At 43.1% G+C, this 22,467-nt stretch overlaps 1 protein-coding gene and 1 pseudogene across 25 annotated transcripts in view; both read left to right on the forward strand.

Moving 5' to 3' along the window:
- The window catches only part of LOC147009201 (uncharacterized), a 315,005-nt gene that overhangs the window by 36,908 nt on the left and 255,630 nt on the right, over positions 1-22,467 (forward strand). The gene's annotated exons all lie outside the window — the stretch shown is intronic.
- On the forward strand, positions 721-4,168 carry LOC147009202 (uncharacterized; annotated as a pseudogene). Its single transcript, XR_015052785.1, has 2 exons — positions 721-1,365; positions 1,669-4,168. The product of XR_015052785.1 is annotated as an uncharacterized LOC147009202 (transcript).

Raw genomic sequence — 22,467 nt, forward strand, 5'->3', positions numbered from 1 at the left:
TTTTATTTTTTTTCTATTCAACATTAAGGCTTGAGGTCTTTGTGGTCGAGGTGACAGACGTTAAAATATAAACAACGGGTCGACAGTGGGGCAAGAGTTTGACACAGTATGGAAGGGGATCAATGAACAGGGCAAGAGGAGAAGAGACAGAAGGGGAGGAGACACATTAACCTGGAGGTAAGAAGGTTCATTGGGTATGTACAGTTTAAAGTTACATTTCAAACTTTGTCGTTTTTTAAACGGGTAATATAATGTATGTCGCCAGTCTGAATAACTCCAGAGGGACGGTGAGTCTTTAAAGACCACGACCGCCTTTTGTATCGCGATCCGGCTTCAGATCAAAACCTGTGTTGCTTACCGTTACCAGTGAAGTAAGCATTATGAATGGGGAATCATATCAGCAGTCACGTAACAGATTTGAATTGATTGGCCGAGCGGAACCAAGTTATATGCTGCATTCTTAATTAGAGGCCAAATCTCTTGATTAACCAGTCACTATTTGCCATATGTGACAGACAGGATGAGTCAGGACAGACAGGATGGGTCAGGACACAAACTATGTTTTACTATGTATTAAGATTTTCATCCGTATTTACAGGGCATATATGTACAGGCAATCACATTCCCGCTTCTCCCCGTCACGTGCATACCTGCTCTCTGATTCAAGGCAAGATGACTGCATTGGCACACAAGAAGTTATGTCTTGGTCCTTCTTGACCAAGCGCTGGCTCCACTCCATGTGCTTCCGAGCTGCAGTGTCGCACCCTGCACCGCAGGACAGAAGATGTGTGTAGTGTATGGACCTCGGACCACTAAGTTAAGGCGCCAAGACAAAATACGGTGCTGAGAGCATGATCAAAGGGGTTCCCAAGATAACTGGACTGTCCAGAGCCTATCCTCCTCCAGTTTCGGGTTCGATGCTCTCCAGTCCCTCAAGTTCCTGAGATGAGCTCTCGAAGACCAAACTCAAAGCTCTCACTCGAGATGACTCGAACAAGCCCAAACTCTCAAACAAGACGATATGACCCACTTGTGTGCGCCCCCTTTGATGGCTTCTTCTCTCCCTCCCCCCTCCCATGCCCCTACCACTTCCATGGGAGAAACCGAGGTTGGGGGGGGGCGTCAGAGTCCTCGCCTCTCACCTGATTGGCATCAGAGCTCGGATCCCTGATGACATCTTGGGATTGACCCCGTGGTGTGTTTTGTTGGGAATACTGAGTTTTGGCATGTTGTCCGGGCTTAATTATGATTGATTGCCCACTTGGCACACTGCGCCGAGCTTATATACCCCAGACCGGTTTGAACCGGTTTCTAAGCATTGTGAGGGATTCGAGAGTGGACGCAAAGGACTTTCTGCACTGTGAGGTACGTGAAGATGGTTAAAGAGTAGAGTGTGCGATGTTAAAACAACAAATATGGACCCCTATCTAACACATTCGCAATGCATATTTATTTACATGCAAGACAATACACTTCACTGAACAAATGCGATCAAATAACTATCGTTATAGTAAAGATTAATTCCTTTACCCCCTCAAAGTGAAAACCATAACAATATGTAACTTCCCTCATAACTGTAATAGACCCAATACTCGATCAAATTAGAGTGACGATACCAAGTCAAATCTATAGTCAATGATTGATGCTTTTTTAAAATTCTCTTTGCAGAGAAACAAATGAAAATGGTTTCTCGTCCCAACTGTTCCAAGTTGTTCTCCAAGGAAGTTAATTTCAATCGGCACGTGACTCAGACCTCTTGCCGGGCTGTTGAAAATCTTAGCGGCTTGCTTAACAATGACAAACGCAAAAGTCGCGGAAACACATTGAAGATCAAAATAATTGAGAAGCCACACAAGTGTTCTGTGTGCAACCAAAATTTTACGTTGCCATCTTTAAAACAACATCAAAAAACATACATCGGTAAAAAACGACACAAGTGCCCTGTGTGTTGTAAAACGTTTTCTCGGAGATTGTATTTGAATGAACATCATTGAATACACACGGGAGAGAAACCATACAAGTGCCTTCTGTGTAGCAAGACTTTTTCTCGGATACCAAGTTTGAACAACCATCAAAGAATACACTCTGGAGAGAAACCCTTCAGCTGTTCTGTGTGCCGTAAGGCTTTCGCTGATCGAACAACATTAAGAAGGCATCAGAGCATCCACACGGGAGAGAAGCCCTACAAGTGTTCTCAATGTTGCAAGGCCTTCAGTCATTCATCACATCTACATCATCATAAGAAACGACACACAGGCGAGAAACCTTTCAAGTGTTCTTTGTGCAGTAAATCTTTCGCTCATTCATCAAATTTTTATCGACATCAAAAAATACACACAGGAGAGAAGCCATACAAGTGTTCTGTGTGTCTTAAGGCCTTTGTTCGATTAGCAAACTTAAAAAGTCATCAAAAAACACACACTGGAGAAAAGCCACACAAGTGTTGTGTGTGTCATAAGGCCTTTTCTGACAAAAGAACATTAAGAAATCATCAATATATACACACAGGAGAGAAGCCCTTCAAGTGCTCTGTGTGCTGCAAGTTTTTCAGTCATTCATCGTACCTTTATTACCATCAGAAAATACACACTGGAGGGAAGCCACACAAGTGTTCTGTGTGCAGTATGTCTTTCACTCGTTCCTCACACTTGCATCGACATCAAAAAATACACACAGGAGAGAAGCCATTTGAGTGTTCTGTGTGTCTTAAGGCTTTTGTTCGATTGGCAAACTTAAAGAGCCATCAAAGAATACACACAGGAGAGAGGCCGTACAACTCCTCTGTGTGTTATAAGGCCTTAGTTGACAAAACTGCATTAAGAACTCATCAGAGAATACACTCCGGAGAGAAACCCTACAAGTGCTCGGTGTGCCACAAAACGTTTGGTCATTCGTCATATCTTTATCACCATCAAAAAATACACACAGGAGAGAAGCCATTCGAGTGTTCTGTGTGTCTTAAGTCCTTTGGTCGATTGGCACATTTAAAAAGTCATCAAAAAACACATACGGGAGAGAGGAGAACAAAATCCGCCAATCCTGAACAAAACAGTAAGAAGAGAACAGGCCAGAAAAGATGTGGATGAAACCAATACAGCTTGGTCCACAAACTTTTATATTTTTGTTTCCTTTTCCTCATTCTTCTTTTTCTCCATTTCTATCTACCTGGCTTACCTTCAATGGAAAATTCAAATGTTGCTGTGGTTTCTGGAATGAAATAAAGGTCCAGGTGACAAACACGGGATACTTTCCATCCGCTTTACATAATTTCACCGTGATTATCAACAACTATTATGTTGAATAAACAGATGTTTGGTACAACAGAACTTTAATATGGATACAAACAACCACGACATAATAGTGACCGAAGCTTTTCGTGCTGCACTCTTTAGGGTAAAAATCGCAGCAAGTGAAGAAGGAAGTGAAGGCGCGTGCTTTATACGCAGGTCTCAATAAGGTAGACGCTGATTGGTTCAACCGTAATGACGTCAGGGTTAATCCAAACGCCCATTGGTCAGCTCATCATCTTCACCTCGAGCTCCCATTGGCTGGAGCAAAGTTCGTCAATGATTGACGTTTGCAACCACATCCTGGAGAGAGGGGGGATGGGTTTCCCCTAAGATCCATTCACCATTTGTTGCTGTACTTCCCTTGATCTTTCCATGCTGAAAGAGACACAGAGATCGTACAAATTCCTTTTGACGACATAATATTGGATTACATAAGTAAGGATGAAAGTTGCTTCTAACATATGTAAATGAAACGAGCTCCGACCTGGGCTCAATATCCTGAACATATCTGCATTGTACTGGTCTGCACAGATGGGGTTGGCAACCAGGTGCTGTGCAATGGCAGATGAAGCAGGTACAGTGGCTGGTGGTTGCTGGATATTTCTACATGCTCGCGCTGATCGTGTTCTAACCCTCACAATATTTCTTCAAATCGCCAAGGGGACGTGTTGTTTGATCCGATCAGCCAATCTTAGTGTTGTGCGGCCCACGTACCGAGCTTCACATCGGCACTTAAACTCATAAACACCATTGCTGGTTTGTGAGGTGGGTAGCACACCCTTGTTGACTGACGTCAGCAAACGGCGAGAGGTAAAGATTATCTCGGGGTTGCACAGCCAGAAATGTGTTGGATACAATATGTTTGATTTGTACTTCAACCCTTCGTGATGATTGCCCTTTCCAGGGCATCTTGATATAGACTGGACATTTGTCCGGACCAATATTCCGATCTTTTGTCGGGTTTAGAAACTTATGTTTGTATCTTTTAACTATATGCTCAGGATAACCATTCTCACCGAGTATATTCATTATTTTGTCAATTTCAGCAGGAAGATTACAAGGTGAACAAATCCTCTGTGCTCTGTTAACCAGGATATTGATCAAGGCAATTTTGTTTCTCATGGAGCTGTAGGAGTCCCAGCGAGTATACTGCCCTGTGAAAGTCTGGTTCCAGTAGACGGATGTTGTGAAACCAAGGTTTGATCTATCAACCAACACGTCCAAAAACGGTAACGTGTTTGACGATTCCAGCTCCGTTGTAAACTTCAGCGCTGGATGGAGAGTGTTGAGCCATGCCTGGAAATTGTCACATGCCGTCCGAGACTCAAACAAAGCAAAAATGTCATCAACATACCGATAGTATACGATATCAATCGGTATGTTGATTCGTATACCTTCCACCCAATGTTGACACTGAATATCAGCATTGAATCTGCATCTGTTCCTTGAGATCTTCCAGAAGTTTCTCGATGTTCCCAATGGAATCATACTGTGATATTTCAAACACTTGACTGATCTGATGAGCAGGAAATCTAACATCTTGGATGAATCACTTGAGTCACACAACAAAGTCCAGTTAATGTAGACATGGCCCTTCCCCTTGATGACTAAGTAATGGAAGCATTTGGTTCTATGAAGGCAGGTAAAGCACCAGGGCAAATATTTGCATGTGCGGAAATAATGTGTCCATTGACTGTCTCGCATTGATCTTCTTTGACATCTGGCACCAAGAGGCAGTTGATGATATCTTGAAGAATGCCCTCTTCATCACAGTTTTGAAGTGCAAAGCATCCAACAGCCTTTGTGACAACTACAACGGTATTCACATACTCACCATTTTTGGCAAGATCCAGTTGACGGTGTTTCAAAAAGTCATGGATGAGGTACTCACAAAAGCTCGATGTTGATTTTGCTTTTCACGTGAGAGCTGGCAATTCAATCACTGTAATTTAACTTCATAAACAGTGCAAGGAACAACATTAAGATGTGGATACATTCGTCATTGATCTTACCATGAAGGCCTTTGATATTGTCAGCTACCCTTACCTCAAAGTAGTATAGAAATGACAATTCTGGAGACCCCCTCCCTCAACCCCAAATATTTAATCATCACACAATCTTCATAACTCCATAACTACACAGTCATTTAACTGCTTTCCACCATCAAACAAGTTCAACAAATGAAAAGGCTATGTGGCCTGCATAATCTTTCATACTAATAAATGTTTTGTTAAATAGACAACAATTTAATGAATCCCTCTCAAAAACTGGTGGAGGCTTTTGCAAAAATTGATTTAAAGATAAACTTATGTTCCAGAAAAATGTGAATATTCTCTTCAAATAAGAATTAGGTAACTACTAAATAATGACAAGAATTACTACATTTTGTGAAGCTTGTGTTCAAAATAGTCTTTGAAAATCACTTAAATGGCATTATAACTCTTAATAGGTAACTGGGGGTTTTGAGGACCACAAGGCTTGCTGGGTTGTTTTTCTAAAAATTAAAAATTTCTCAAGTTCTAAAAGGGGAACCTATATATATATATATATATATATATATATATATATATATATATATATATATATATATATATATATATATATATATATATATATATATATATATATATATATATATATATATATATATATATATATATATATTGTTGCGGTATTCGCGCCCGCCGGCGTGCTGACGGCCACGTAACTCGAATCGCGGCACGTCGCCCACTGGACGGACAATCCAGTCGTGACCCTCTCGGACTAACGCCGGGAACCAGTCACGGGTGGACCTTTCGGTCTCACCGCGATCGAGCCAATCAGCCCCCGCGTGGGATAGGGTTGCTCGCCAAATTCGACCTACCTAAGTACCCACGCGGAGGGTAGACCGGGCGATCGCACCTCGCCGCAGGTCGACTTCGGACACGGGCCACTTAAGCGACCCGTTCCGTACTATCAGAATAACCGAGCGGTGTTATCGTCGACCTCGACGGTTCGATTAATTATCGGGCGTATTCAGCCCACTACCAACCCTTTACGTGAAGCAAGATGAGGATTCAATGGGAGAAAAAGACGAAGCGAAGCGGGAGAACAGTTCAATAATAAAGCACATTTATTCGCGGCACACGGGAAGCACACATATACAATTCCACCAAAAGCACACAGAAAAAACACAATTCCATTTACACAAAAAGCAAATATAAAAGCGAAAACAATGCAGAGCTAATACCGACTACCGAGCACACGGCAACACTTATACAATTCTACTTCACAGACGGCGCCGACAACACATACCCAAAACCAAGGAAAAGAATACCCCCAAGAATGAGGCGGGCCTGAGGCCGAGACCGGGTCGCACCTACCCGTCTGGTGATGAGACGCGGAGCGGCGATGGCGCCTCACTCCGCGGGCCTCGCGGACAGTGTCTGGCAGGGGGTGGGAAAGGGGCCCCCTTGGTCGCACTATCTCAGCGTGGGGGGAAACAGGAGGGGGTTGTTGATGCTCGGGGTATAGAGGATCTTTATTATCCCTGGTGTGCGTCTCCACCTCGGCCAGGTCGCGCTGTCGGCCTTCCTCGGGCGTGCAGCTCCCGGCACCGTCGCGAGCACCCCCTCGTCTGCCTTCGCCGCTGCCGCCTCTCCGCCTCTGGACTCTCCGACTCTGGACTCTTCTTTGGACTCTCCCGTTGGACTCTTCTTTGGACTCTCCCGTTGGACTCTTCTTTGAACTCTCCTCGTTCGACTCTCTTGGACTGACGAACACGGTCCTTTTATCCCGCCGTAGCTTCGCCTTTGACCCCCTCCCTTTGACCTTTCACCTCGCTCCCCATTGGCCCGAGAAAAAGTGGGCGTGAAGGCTTTTTGATCCACAAATTTGCATATATCGATCGTCCTGGAGGCGGGGCCAAATCGTCCCTCGCTCACCGATTGGACGGCAAAAAGTGGGCGTGTGTAGTTTTTGATCCGTTTTTGAAGCACAAAATCCGTGATTTTGTACACGCTGTTCGACGCGCGCTCTGCACGAGTCCAACACCGGTACCCACAGCGGGGCAAGAACGGTGGCGATGCTACGGTTGCGAGGTGTGACGTGAAGGTCATGGCGGTTGTGGTGAAGCGGTGTTGTGGTTGGTGGTTGATGTTGTGGTTGTGGTGGTAATCATGGCGGTTGGTCCAAAATAAAGATAGTAAAAGAAAAACGGCTATCCTGAAGAGTCGCAGCACGTATAAATGACATGTATTCCCACTAGACAACGGGTTTGGGCCTAACTACACATGCACTTACCGAGATACCTCACCTAAGGGACCTGAATGGTGGTTTGCGAATTTGGTAACCACCACAACAATATATATATATATATATATATATATATATATATATATATATATATATATATATATATATATATATATATATATATATATATATATATATATATATATATATATATATGAGGCCCTCGAGGAGGAGTGATGTAAGCGACATTTTATAATGATATGATAGGGTAAGGGTTAAAATAGTGCTATATGGCATTAACTCCAAAATGGCCGATGTGTCCCTTACATCACTCATCCTCGCGGCGCCTCATATATATATATATATATATATATATATATATATATATATATATATATATTTATATATATATATATATATATATATATATATATATATATATATATATATATATATTTTTTTTCTAAAAACCATTTAGAATCATTAATCATGGTCTAATTTTAAGGGAAAAAGATTAAAAAAAAATTTTTTTGGCCAAATCACAGTGTCAAAAAAAGCCCTAAAGTGTTGATTTTTTCCATTTTGCCAGTGATGTCACATTAGGAACCCACCTTGACCCAAATGGCGCTTTTACATCGAGAAACAGTGTTCTTCGGGGCCAGATTGAGATGCAGATTCCACCGTTTATTAGCAACACTAAAGGTTCTCAGTGCATTGAAGCTGATCAATGGGATTTTGCTGAAACTATTGGAGAAAAAAAAATATTAATGGAAACGCTTTTGGGGGAATTGTGGAGCCGTATCGTTTTGAGCCTTGTGCGAGTGATTAGGATGAAGATTGCAACAATGGAGGTGTTGGTGAAGAAGAAAATGCCAGTCGCATATTCACTACAGATTGATAGGTTTTGTTTTTCCCTTTAATTGACGGTTCATATGGGAGGGATTTTGTATTAATTGATAAATCGGTTATATTACTCAAGAAGAAATACCCATCATTGCCCAACAACCAACACCACACAGGCACACTCAAATACTGCAGACAAAATGGGTGATGAATGCTTTGTCCCACCATCGCAGGCTGACTAGGTGCCGTGTATGTTAAGGTATCGTCCCATTTCATACTTTCCTTGGATGCCATTTGTGTCTATGTTCGTGCCGTGCCGTATTCTTGCCATGTTCGTGCTGTGTTTGTGCTGTGTCCTGCCGTGTTCATGCTATGGTTCTGCTTCGTGCCGTGTTGATGTCCTACCTCAGTGGAGGAGGGAATGTTGTTTGGAGGGAGAGCGGGTGTGGGGGTGGTTGTGGGTATTGTGGGAGCGATGGTTAATGGGGGATTGTGGGGGGGGGAGGGTGGGACCCTGAAAGTTTCAGCATCCTCGGTCAAATCCTCTCGGAGGAGTAGGTGATGATACATACATACTGTTGCGGATTCGCGCCCGCCGGTGTGCGAACGGCCACGTAACTCGAATCGCGGCACGTCGCCCACCGGACGGACAATCCCGTCGTGACCCTCTCGGACTAACGCCGGGAACTAGTCACGGGTGGACCTTTCGGCCTCACCACGATCGTGCCAATCGGCCCCCGCGTGGGATAGGGTTGCTCGCCAAATTCGACCTACCTAAGTACCCACACGGAGGGTAGACCGGGCGATCGCACCTCGCCGCAGGTCGACTTCGGACACGGGCCACTTTAAGCGACCCGTTCCGTACTATCGGGATAACCGAGCGGTGTTATCGTCGGCCTCGACGGTTCGATTAATTATCGGGCGTTTTAGCCCACGACCAACCCTTTACGTGAAGTAAGATGGAGATTCAATAAAGGAAAAGACGAAGCGAAACGGGAAAACAGTTCAACATAAAGCACATTTATTTCGCGATGAACGGAAAGCACACATATACAATTACACCAAAAGCAAATGTAAAAGAAGAAGAAGAAACACACAATAATGCACAAAAAGCAAATGTAAAACCAAAAGACAATGCAGAGCTAACCGACTACCGAGCACACGGCAACACTTATACAGTTTTACTTCACAGACGGCGCCGACAACACATATACTCAAAGCAAAAGAAAAAGGGACCACCCTCCACTATGAGGGGGCAGACGGCCTGGGGCCGAGACCGCGTCGGGCCTACCCGTCTGATGAGCCGCAAAATGGCGGTGGCGCCCCGACTCCGCGGGCCTCGCGGACAGTGTCTGGAATGGGGTGGGAACGGGGCCCCCTTCTCGCACTATCTCAGCGCGGGGGGAAACAGGAGGGGGTTGTTGATGCTCAGGGAAGGAGGATATCTCCCTGTCTCGGGTCCCGCAACGAGCGTCTCCACCACGACCTCGGTCGCGTTGCCGGCCTCTCCCCTCCGCAGCTCCCCGACTCTGACACGAGCACCCCCTCGACCGCCTTCGCCGCCGCCACCTCTCCAACTCTCCACAGCTCCGTCCAACCGCCTTCTCCGACTCCTCTCCTGACTGGCTCTTCCCAACTCCACCGACTCCGAACTGCCCTTGACTGACTACTACTGCTTCTTCTTCCCAACTCCACCGACTCCTAACTCAACTCCGAACTGACTTGACTTCTTCTTCCCAACTCAACTCGACTCCACCAACTCCCAACTCAACTCCGAACTGCACCTGACTGACGAGCGAACGCGGCCCTTTATAGCCCCCGTGGCCTCGCTCCTTCACCTTCGATCCTTTACCTCTGGCTGGCTCCCCATTGGACAGAAGAAAAGTGGGCGTGAATGCTTTTTGATCCGCGAATTTGCATATAGCGACCACACTCCGACGCACCTGGAGGCGGGGCCAAATCGCCCCACGCTCGCCGATAGGACGGAACAGAAGTGGGCGTGAGTCGTTTTTGATCCGTTTTCTTCGGAAAGGCTGTGCCTCTGCACCAGCTGCTCGGTGCGCGCCCTGCACGAGTCCAGTATCGGTGCCCACAAGCGGCGCGGGAATGGTGGTGATGCGATGGTTGCGAGGGCGAGTTGTGACGGTAAAGGTCGTGGCTGTTGTTGTGAAGCGGCGTTGCGGTTGGTGGTTGTTGTGTGATGGCTGTTGAGACGTGGTTGGTGGTGGTAGTAATGGCGGCTGGTCCAAAATAACGATATTAAAAGAAAAACGGCTATCTAGAAGGGTCGCAGCCCGCATGAATGACATTTATTCCCTCTAAACAACGGGTTTGGGCCTAACTACACATATACTTACAGAGATATCTCACCTAAGGGACCTGAATGGTGGTTTGCGAATTTCGTCAACCACAACAATACTTTCTCTCCACTATAAATAGATGGTGGTTCATTTGACTTTCAGAAATTTGTGTTGATTATAGATAATTATTTTCAGGTGCTCTTGTGGTGACGGCCGGGCAATGGCAACAGGTGTTTGATTCACTGCTCAAATCGTCTGTGTACATTTTCTGGTAGCTGGGAAGAGATTGTGTTTCAGTTTTGAGCGAGGGCTGTTTCTTCTGCTTCGTCCTGGGGATGGCATCCTCTCTCAATTGTGCCGGATACCTACAAGATCTAGCCATTGTTGTTGTTTCATAACAGTGCTCTGTAAAATGTTCCGAGCACCAAAGTGAACATTTTGGAGGCCCAATCCACATGCGGGTACTTCGGACAAACCTCATCCAATTTCTGGCAAACTTTAAGTCTTTCGGCCATTGGTGTAGCTTGAAACCATCTCGGTTTGAATTACTATGCAAGCACAAAGGACAGATAGTCGGCATACAGTATTTGTGGAAAATTGAAAATTATTCGCCATTTAAATTAAATTGTACCGTGATGTAACCCGTAGACAGTGCAGATATGGTGGTCAACTTCCTGATGCGACGTCATGGCTAATTGTAAAGAAGAAAAAGAAGATTTTAATCAGAAAATTACTCGATATATAAATTGGGGGGGGGGGAAACATCTATTTTGTAAGGTACCAAGGGATAGATTAGTGTTGAGGTGGTCTGAGCATTTGGGTTCCCCTTGAAGGCATGAAATCAAAAAAATTCTTCAGGCATGTTTTTTTTCCAAAGACATATTTCTTCGCAAATAATAATAAAAATAGTGATTAATAGTAGATTGATCTAGTTTTAGTCTTTAAATATTGCAAGGGGTTTCAATTTGATATGTCCATAATGTTGTTGCAATAAAAATATTTCTGAAATTACATTCTCTTGGTGGGGTTGCCCAGATGTTACTATGGGATGAATGTTACCTATTAAGTGTTAAAGCTATACCACTGAGGGGAGAAAAAAAGATAATAAGATGAAATTGCTTACTGTGCCATTCTACAGTTGTGAAGAGTTGTCATTCTACATCTTGTAGAACATTTACAAACCAAAAGATACGATAAATATATATATATATATATATATATATATATATATATATATATATTTATATATTTTAAACCCTCAAGAAAAATTAAAGTTTAAAGGTCCCCTGACATGCGAAATAAACTTGTTATTTATATATTAACTTGACCTTCCTAGTGAAGAAATCACCCATGGTTTTTTTTTTTAATCAAAATTGGGATAATTAGAGCAATATTTAGATCATTTCTGGAGCTATTCACAACTTGCTATGCCCCGCCCCTTAAAAAAATGGACTTCAGCGAACGCAGCGTGACGTCACATACAGTAACTCGCACAGAGTGGATTGACTCGAGAGTCGAGATGTTGCGCGCCTTATACAGTACGTACAAATGCATTTTGCACATGTTAGTGCAATCTCTGTGATCGTCTTAATTCCAGTGATTGTTTCGCGAAAGTTTTAAAGAGTTTTAGCCGTACTTTCGAAAATGCCTGCAAGATGTATCGTAGCAGGATGCAGCAATACAAGCAAAGACGGTGTAAGCCTTCATGTATTCCTGAAAGATGATAATCGTCAGAGAATATGGACATCTAAAGTGAAGCTGACGAGGGAAACTGGAAAGGCCCCAGCGACACGAGCGTCATTTGCAGCGCCCACTTCGAAGACAGTACACAAAATATAAAATTTTACTGTTGAACCTTTCCATTAAAAAAAAAAAATTACAGGGACATACAAGTAAAATACTAAAGATTAATATTACATCATTTCAAGGCACAAGGAGATAATTTTAAAATCAAACTATGTGAAAAACCTGCACCCACATTTTGCAGCTTATTGAATTGTTCGTTGAAACCAGCCTGCTGGGATAGGTACGATTCCACATACATGCAAGCCAGGTATGGCTGCACTCGACATACATGGGTTTATTCTAAAGTGAAGGTACTGCTTCCATTGGCTTGCTATTCATTAACATTTAGCCAAAATGCTGTAATAAAAGAAAAGGGGAAAAAATGTTTGCACAACTATGAAAGACAAATTTATCTGTCCTATTACACGGCCTCATAGCCTCGGGACTCTTACGCATTGACTTATACATTGTGTGCATGCTAATACAAGTTACTTGTCAACTCTAGAGTCTAGACTAGTCTGATAAATCCGTCGTCCGTCTGACTAGGCCGATAAATCTGACGTGCTGTAGCTTTATTTTATTATTCTCTTTTCTTCATTGTTTTCTACTGGTGCTACATGACGACAGTAGGAATGAAATAAATAAAAATGCAACAGAACGTCAGATTTATCGGACTACTCGAGACAATTGTATCGCAAGATGTGTTCTGCATACAAGTTTTCATCTTATCCCGACAGCGAGATTGCTTCGTTTTATGCGCGGAGAGATACGGCCGATGACATGCGCTGGCCTTGTTTGTGATTAATTTGCCGTGGAGCAACATGTCCGCTGCTCTGCGCTGGTCACGTCACCTCACTAAAATATTTCTGATATCGAGCAGTATGCAAGTCGAATTTACATTATTGAATTACGAATAGGATTTAGTCTTACCAGTTGTTATTTCCGAATCTTCCTTCGATGTCCTCCCGATCATCATGAACTCCGGGAATTTCATCGCCATTTTCCTCTGCTTGTCCTGCTTCGGGCTCGAACTAGTAAGGCCGTACTTCATTTCCAGCTGCCTGAACTTCACCTCCTGCGACTATTAGACCATGTGGAGGTACTCGCTATTACCTTCAGAAAATTATTTTCATTGTGCAGATCACCAATCTGGATGAAATTTGGCATACTGAAAGAATTTTAGATGCTGAGTCCAAATCCACTTGTTTCCACGTCGAGGATGTGACACAATTGGTCATTTTTGGCAATTAAAGATACACCGAACATTAAAGCACGATTTTGACACAGAAATGAAGAATCAAGGAGAGACTGATATGTACGTCAAAGAAAACTCTTGTGAGGTCTTAAAATGATACAATATGTTTATACAGAGCCCTATTCACTGTTATTAAAGGTCGTAAACCGAAGCAGTTACATATTTTTACCGGCCGAAAACGTCTGGACCGACCAGACAGGCCTTTGAGTTGACCAAGGCAACTTTTTTGCTTAAAAGGCAGCCACACTGGCTATTAAAGGTAGTTACATTGACTATTAAAGGCAGTTACTGCGCCTATTAAAGACAGTTACATTGGCTATTGCGGATTAAATCAAAGACAAAGACACTGCGCGACTCAGCCTGATGAAAAGTAGAACCGTCACAAGAAGATTACTGTCTTAGAACTCCAGTATTTCTTGCTCTGAAGCGGTTGCTGAACTATGCTCTTGACTGCTGTTATTACAAAACTCAAGTCCACTATTACATGCTAACCAATCTGAATACTACTGTGTAGTAGATTACCACAGCAAAAGCAGTGTGACACCCGCATTCACAGTTCGTTGGCGGAATCATCATCAGTTCTGCTTTCATCATCCATAAGTTCCATTTCTGCACGGGTCTGTTCATCGTTGGCGCAGTTTTGACACCCACAGCACTCTGCGCAGGACAGTCCTTTTGACCGGCAAGAACACTGGTTGGTCTCGCATTTCGTCTTCTTGCAATTACATTTCGTCGCCTCCAACAGTTCCTTCGGCGCTGGTGGTTTGTTCAGCCAGTGAACAATCAGTGCTCCATTGCGTTCCATCCATCCGTGAAATGTAGGAGAAGGGGCTTCTATAAACCTCTGTCACGCGGTGGTGGATCACAGACTGATAGTTCACTCTTTTGCAATGCAGCATCAGAGCGTCGCTTGTAGGTGGCAACTTGTGTTCTCCCAGCGACTGGCTGCAGAATAGCTTGTAGCGAGCTTCATCCACACTCTTCATGGTCAGCCGATTGTACATGGCGCAGACGAATTGTTCTAGGTCGTGAATGATATTCTGATCTAGTGTGAATTCTCGACCAATGCTCCCGAAACAGGTGATGAGATGGGGACCCTTCATCATCAAGTCAAATGGCCTTGTTTTATCCTTACCATGGAAATGCACTGGTGGTATCACTTCCCGTGAAATTGTGCAAACCTATCAACGCATCGCAGACTGAACTTTCCAGGGCATTACTCAGCTTCCTAATGTCAACGACGATGATGTCCTTGGGACTTCCTGTGACCAGATGGAAATTTCGCGCCCGAATCGACTTCGAGTGAGCCAATGCCAACACAAACACATCGGTGTCGAAACTCTCTATGTGCACCGACTCTTCATTCTGTCCCGCGTGAGCGGCATGTAGCAGGAGCTTCGTGTCAGCTTCGTCATTGTCACATTCAAGTTCAGGTACTGACGACACAGTCATGACACCATTCGACGCCTTGATTTTCTCACATTTGCCGGCATGACTGACGTACAACAGCATGTCACCTGTTTTGATGGAGAGATGTTTCTCGTCCACGATTCGACGATGAACTCTATCAACGCCTCCTTGTTGGCTTCGCTCAGGAGATAATTGGCCCACTGTTTTCGAAGGGCTTGATCACGTCTGTAGATGGTTCATACCTGAAGATCGCCCGCCCTGCCCGCTCGTCTGGCGTGCTCCAGGCACTTGATGCTGATACTTGGGTAAGTATCAAACACCATGTCCAGTCTCGAAGATTGGTTATGTCGTGCTTTGGCCACTACGATGTTCAGCACCATCTCTTCCAGTTTTCCGAAAGTGTTATGCAGTGAACCAGCCTTTATCGCCTGAATAACAGCCATTCCATCCACAATCGTTGCACCTTGGATAGGCCGAGCGTCCACATGGCAATCGGGCCGCAGTTTCAGTATATGGTTGCGGAGTTTGGCTTTGTCTGTCTTAGCAATCGAACCATCACCGGATGCCAGCGGGAAAGATATGTTCGCCAGTGGGTATGCAAGCAGATCGTGGAGTGTTACATTGCTTTACTCGCCAATCAACAGCAGTCGTGTGAAAAGACGATGTTCATTCGCAATTTCAACCTTCGGCGTCTGCTGGTGGGGAGTCGCCGACTTGCCTCGCGCCTTCAAGAAAGTTGCCAATTTGGCCTTCGAAATTGGACTGAAGAATGGGACCTCACCCAAGAGAAGCTGATCACGCATGAATTGCATGACAGCATTCTCTCCCTTGACATACGCGTTCATCAAGTCCGTGGAAGTGGCTGGTGGTGCGATGACACCTGAACTAATATTGACGAATTCAAGGTGAGCGCCGGAGAAAGGGTTAATCATTTGAAGTACTGTGTCCATCACTTGTACCACCACGGCTTCGTTCTTCTTCGAGCTCGACACATCCAAATCCTTTCTCGTTCGGGGCTCGTTGTGGATACCCGCCATGGACTCGCATTTCCTTGCGATTTCCGCACGTGCTGGTTGGGACAGGATCCACTTCTTCACAGCTGTGCTTTTCTGAGTGTAACCAATGATGCCTCCACTGGTCTTGCTGTCCCTATTTAAAGTCTGCTCTATGATCTGATCACACGCAACACTACTAAATCCATAACGAGTATGCCGTTGGGCAGTCCATTTGCCGTCCATGAACGCTTGATAAGTGTCTGGGTGGGAGTGCTCTAGCCCGGCCATTTCCAGCCAGTAAACGGGTAAGTACCTTGCATAGTATAGTTTAGGTGATCGTACGCAAAGTACCAGGGCATTGACGCTCTCGTGATCGCAAGGTATTTCGGCCAGTTCGAAGTACGAGTTGCCCGTATAAGCTCTAGTGCTAGCTCCACCATTTCCAAGTAGGGCCATGTAATGTCCACACGTTGGTGTTTGTTCAGGTCATCCCTCACCATGAGTGCTCCCGAGTATAGAACATGTAAATTGAGGTCTGAGTCACCCTGCTGTGGACCCTGGCTGGCTTCATCCTCTGTGGTTGACTCTGTTTCTGTTGTAGAGCTACTGTCTACAACAGCAGCCTGAGCAATGGAACCAATATCAATGTCCTTCATGTACACCACTTCGCTCTCAGACATTTTTGGTGGACGATAGAAAATCATGTCTGGGTACCGTTCCTGCAGTCTTTTCTTCAGTCTTCTTGCCTGGTAGTTGGCCTTATCCTGACCTTCGCATACTCTGAGTAGGTCATTGAACATCTCACACAACTTCTTCATATGTATAGATTGCTTTCCATCGATGAGTCTTACCTGGATTACTTTATCGCAGAAAATGTCAAATGTTGAGTCATCGTTCACTTTCTGAGTTTGGAGTTTACTTTCACTCTGTCTGTGGTATGTGTCATTCACATACTCATAATAACATTTATGGTGATAACAAACTGCCAGCGCCACACAGTCTTTATCCTTTATAGTTGTCATTATTCTCACATCACGTTCATCTCTCCTCTGCTCAGCAGTTTCCCTCAGCTTTCCTCCGTCCTGTGTTTCTGCCAGGGACAACTGATCACGTTGAGATTTTCCTTTGACACTGGTGAATTTGTCTTTTTTCTGGCATATCACACAAATTCTTGGCAGTACACCAGCTGATTTGCCAGCCACCCTTTCTACAGAGGTTCTGAGGGATTTTCTACGTATTTTGTGGTACGAGTGCCCCTCTTCTTCTAGTCCGCCCACCACCTCACTGGCTCTAGCAGAAACTGCAGTAGTTCTGGCTTCTGATTTCATTTTCCTGGCTTCAGTACGTTTTATATGATCCTTGTTACAAAACGACGCATAGCAGAACCGGTGACAGCCGGCATCCGCAGAAGGATCAGTCATTGGCAGCAGTTTCATAATTTGATCAGCCAGCAAACGGCATTTGTTGATAGTTTCACTATCTGCGGCATCGCACCAAGCCTTCGCACACTCACATACCTTAAGCCAGCTCTTATCCATGAATTGCGTCACTTTCTCATCTTCCTCCCCGCCCAAGTGTGAAACAACGCATATTTGGTTGTTGAAAGACCAAAAATCACACACTCACCAGACAACCATGGGTGCCGCCATCTTGATTTGTTGTTTCCTGATCGTTTCCTCCGCCATTACAAGCACGCCACGCCCACTTCACGGCGGTAATTTCAAAGGGTAATAACTTTCGGTGTGTCAACTTGTGCATATGGAAATAAGTAGGAATTTCAATGGTGTGTTCTCATTAATGTGCAGGGTGAATTTCGTTTAGATTGGTGATCTGCACAACGAAACTGAACGAACCGACTCACCTCCACATGACCTATATGTTATCCGACAATTCTCCATGTGATTCAGACCAAAATCCTTCATTTCTCTCACACTCACTGCCGTTACCAGACAAATCAAAGTCCATGCCATCCATTATTCAAAACCAAATGTTTGATTTTTTTTAAAGCAGAAATGAACGAAGCGATTGAGTCGACCAATCAAATGTGGTAGCACACAGAAAGCTAATAGAATCACGTAGACCACCAACCCGAGTAAATAATGTGCAGCTTTTGTCATCCTGTAGTTGATGTCATGTGGGTTACGCCCCTTTCAGGAGAATTTTTAGGGGCGTTCCCGAAGACGTATGTTTTTTTAATTTTACATTTTACAGAATGAGTATTGTGAAAAAACATTGTCAGATCTGAACTCACGATGAAAATCTCCTCTAGGACATATATAAATGAAATTTATGTAGTTTTGCATGTCAGGGGACCTTTAAGACCATTATCACATAAAGGAAAATTTAGGAGTCGTTTCTGATCCTTATAAATGCCAATAAACCAAATTTTATTCTTTCATAACCGTGTTAATTATGATTTATAGATGCATTGTTTTCTCGGTTATATCTCTGCCATTCCATCCACTGATGAAAAAAATATTTATTTTAACAAAATCAAATTTTATTCATAAAACAAATATTTGGATTTTTAGATTGTTTTATTTTAAATTTATGGCAAATTCTCGATCAGATTTAGCTCAAAATTTAAAATATTTTCCAATGATACAAAAAGAGTTTAATGATGTACGAAGAGACAGAACTGGAAGTGAGCAATCTGGTGAACAAGTAGTATAAAGTCAGAAAGGTGTTCATCATAGTCATGTAGATATCTTTGGAAAATTAAATGAACACAATACCAAGCAAGGATCATTGATATAACAAATTGTATAACTGTACAGGATACTCGTATTTCTGATGAAACCTATAAACATGCAAAGAAAGTATGGCAAACATTGAACAAAATGTATTTAGGTGACTATCGTGATTTATTATATTTAAACATCGAGTTTTACCATTAGCTGATGTAACTGAGTTTAGAAAAACTTGCTTGAAGATTATTTTTATCTTGACCCTGCTCACTTTTATAGGAATAAAAAGGTCAGAGTTATCTGCTGTGAAGGATCATATAAAGTGCTGATGTTCTGGGCTTTATTATGTCCTTTGTTGTAGGACATAATAAATGTCCTTTATCATGTCCTATTATATCCTTAATCCTTCGTTTATTATGTCCTGGGATGTCTTTCGTTGGAGCAAAAAAAAACAAAAAAACAATCGCTCTATATTGATGGACGATGTCGTAATCCTTGCAGACTGAAGGAATTTAATGGGAAGATGAAAATTATTCATATAATGACCAATACAAAGGAGGACTCGAGCGATAAGGACATCGGTTATCTATTAGAAGTAGATGTAGATGACCCAGAAGAGTAAGAGAAGAAACATAAAGACCTGTTTTAGCAGAAAGAATGAAGCTAGACATTGAAAAACTTAGCGAATACATAAAAATCTTGAACATCTGAGAAATACAAACTAACAGAGAAATGAATGACGATCTCAATATAGAACAGATATGGTGCATGAAGACAGACGAATATGGAAGGAAAGATTGCTATACCCCGTGAAGGCACCAAAATACCGGATTCAAACTGTTGCAAAAGGGATCAGGCGAGGACTTGAAGGACCATGGTATTGGACGTCATAGCGATGAAGTGAGATGGCACTCACATCTTCTGGTGTGATCTTTCTCTTCCGGAGCAACAACACGGGGAGAAAGAGAGATGCCGATCTCTTACCAAAAGCTTAACTGTGTGTGCATGCATGGACATGATTTTTATCACCTTTGGGACTGCCTTCATGAACGGCAGGTCCCGTCATTGGCCGTCCGCTGTCTGTCTGTGGGTGGTGCCATCTTCCGCTCCATCCCGCCCTGTGGTGCAGCCCCTCACAAAATTGTTCCACCCCTCGCCAGAGCTTCATAGCTGACTATGCTGTCCTGGTCCACTGTCTTCTGGCCAAATGGCACTGTTGGTTGTTCCTTTTACAGCGTGACCACTTTTGTACCCACAAGTCTCCACTTGGCTTTACATGGACAGAAGGTTTTACACCATACAGTCTTATCCTATTATTTTCAAAGATTTATATTCGCCACCTGCTGGATGAATATTTTACGATACGACTCACCCCTGACAGATCCTTGATATAAGAGTAAATCTAAACTACTCAACACACGGTCCATACTATTTTTAGCACAATCTACCCCTGCCCCTCCCCATCTCTCCACCTTTCCACATAACAACACTAAGTTCTGCAAAGGCGTCCAAAAATTATTCTCCAACTAAGTGTCTTATCACCAGAATGTTTCTCTGATTGCATGTTCTTACTATTATCTCAAATATATCTCTGGAAAACATTGCACTAATCATGAATTATTGAAAACTATTTTCGTTTTTAATTGTTTTTTTTTTCTCAATCCTTCAAAATGATTACATTTTCACTATGTTGTCGTTCTTTTCTCTTTGTATCGATTGTACAAAACTCAAGTGATTCGTATTTGATGAATTTCATTGACTCGATTTTTCATCATCAAAACAGGAGTTTAAAACATGTTATAAATTATGTTCTGTGAATGTTTAAACACCTTGTGTGATCAAAACTAAATGGCATTTTTACTGATAATAACTTTGGCATTAATTATTTGTTTGTTTGTTTTTTACTTGGTGCAAAGCTCTTTCTGCGTCAATGCTAATATGTACTTCAGTGTTTTCTCTGGTTGTCTTTTTATCGTTGTATTTTATATTATTTTGTTCATAAAATAATAAATTTTTCTTCACTGATTTGAGTCTCTTTTTTTTTCTTCACTATTTATACTGTTTGTGGTCTGCACACATTCATAAAGGTGAATTTCCACGAGTCCAAATAGACAATCACACACCACACACCACCCCAGTAGTGTATATTGGCCTGCTTACAAAACACCATGTTAACCTTTTCTACCTGGGTCGGGGTTTGAGCCCAGGCGAGACAGCTCAGCAATGAGCGCATGAATCTAGGCTATCCTGCCGGCTCTAATTCGCAGTATTTAAACGCCATTAATAAGTGACCATCGCCACTCAAATCTTATCTGACAATCTTACTGACATTACTGCTCTCTTTTCCTTTTTGAAGAGATTAAAAACTCTGTCCCAATGTCCCGTCTCGTGAGATTTTAACTCAAGTTGTGAACGTTCCACATGTGTTTTTAAAACGGCCGCAGTGGTTCCAGACTCTTGGTAATTCCCAATTTCAGAGTACCAGAATGGGGAAAAAAATATTCGGAAAATAATTCCTGCAATTCCCCACTTTAATGCTGAGGTTTGATTCGAGACAATGATACATGTTTAAATAGATTGTCCTTTTGATAAACATTTGGTTTAATTTGACAACAGGATTTTTGATTTGTATTTTTTGATGTTTAAAACCAAACAGGAGAATGATCGAGTGAAAATTTCATCAGTAGCATGACACAGGTAAAGAAACACCTACCTGACTTAAATTGGAGAGTTCATAGAACACGTTACCACATACAGTGGTTAGGTATACTTCAATTGAAATAAAATAATGATTTTAAAGCTTGTTTTGTAAAATTCCAAAAGTTTAGCACTTATTGAAGCAGTCTTGGAGGTCATCCTTATTTAACATGTCCAAGTACTGCAAATTCTCTATGCAAATGTGTATCGTGTCGTGCCACCTCAAGGTATTACAAGTCACCACCACTTTCAGTGTCCCCACGTTTTCCAGTGTAGTGAGGTGTTATGAATTATAAGCAGTTGGTATGTTTTTGCTTCTTGCACGTAATCTGTTTTTTTTTTTTCTTTTTGCCTTTATAGAGCTGTCAGTTGCCTATACATCGCTTAAATAAAGGTATGCGTCAGAAGAACATGTTGCATGTTTGGAACAAGATCGTCCTGAGAGCGGTTACTCTACTTGTTCCTCATAATTCCTTGTAAAATCAGAACTACTCACAGCCTCCAAGGCCTTTGTCGATAGCTCAATGGAGTACTGCTCTCCTCCAGTCACTGGCACCCCAGCATCGTCGATGCCTCACCTGCCCAGCTCTGTCTTTCCTGGAATCTGGAGAATCAAAATCTCTCAGCATTATTGCAATCTCCCACAATGTGGCCAAAGCACAAAGTCTGCTGCTCTCCCATCACAGGCAGGTCCATGGTCACTATGTTTTACCCCCTCTCATTTGGTCTCGCTACCTCTGCTATCTCATCCTTTTGACCCTCCTCAGCAACTCCAGGATGCACCCATTCTTCCAGTAAACTTATATTAAACTTTGAAATCCAGGCTTACTGCACACCTTGACTATCTTGTTCCTTTTTTCTCCTGTTTGTGCAACTTCCTTCCTGAGGCTGTTCAATCTCGCTCTTCCCTCCTGGGCTTCAATCAGGGTGTTACACCACCATCTCATTTCATCTCATGAACACGACCTTCTC

Source organism: Eptatretus burgeri, chromosome 17 (assembly GCF_056783735.1).
Source record: "Eptatretus burgeri isolate ZD-2024b chromosome 17, Ebu_testis_v1, whole genome shotgun sequence".
NCBI lineage: Eukaryota > Metazoa > Chordata > Myxini > Myxiniformes > Myxinidae > Eptatretus > Eptatretus burgeri.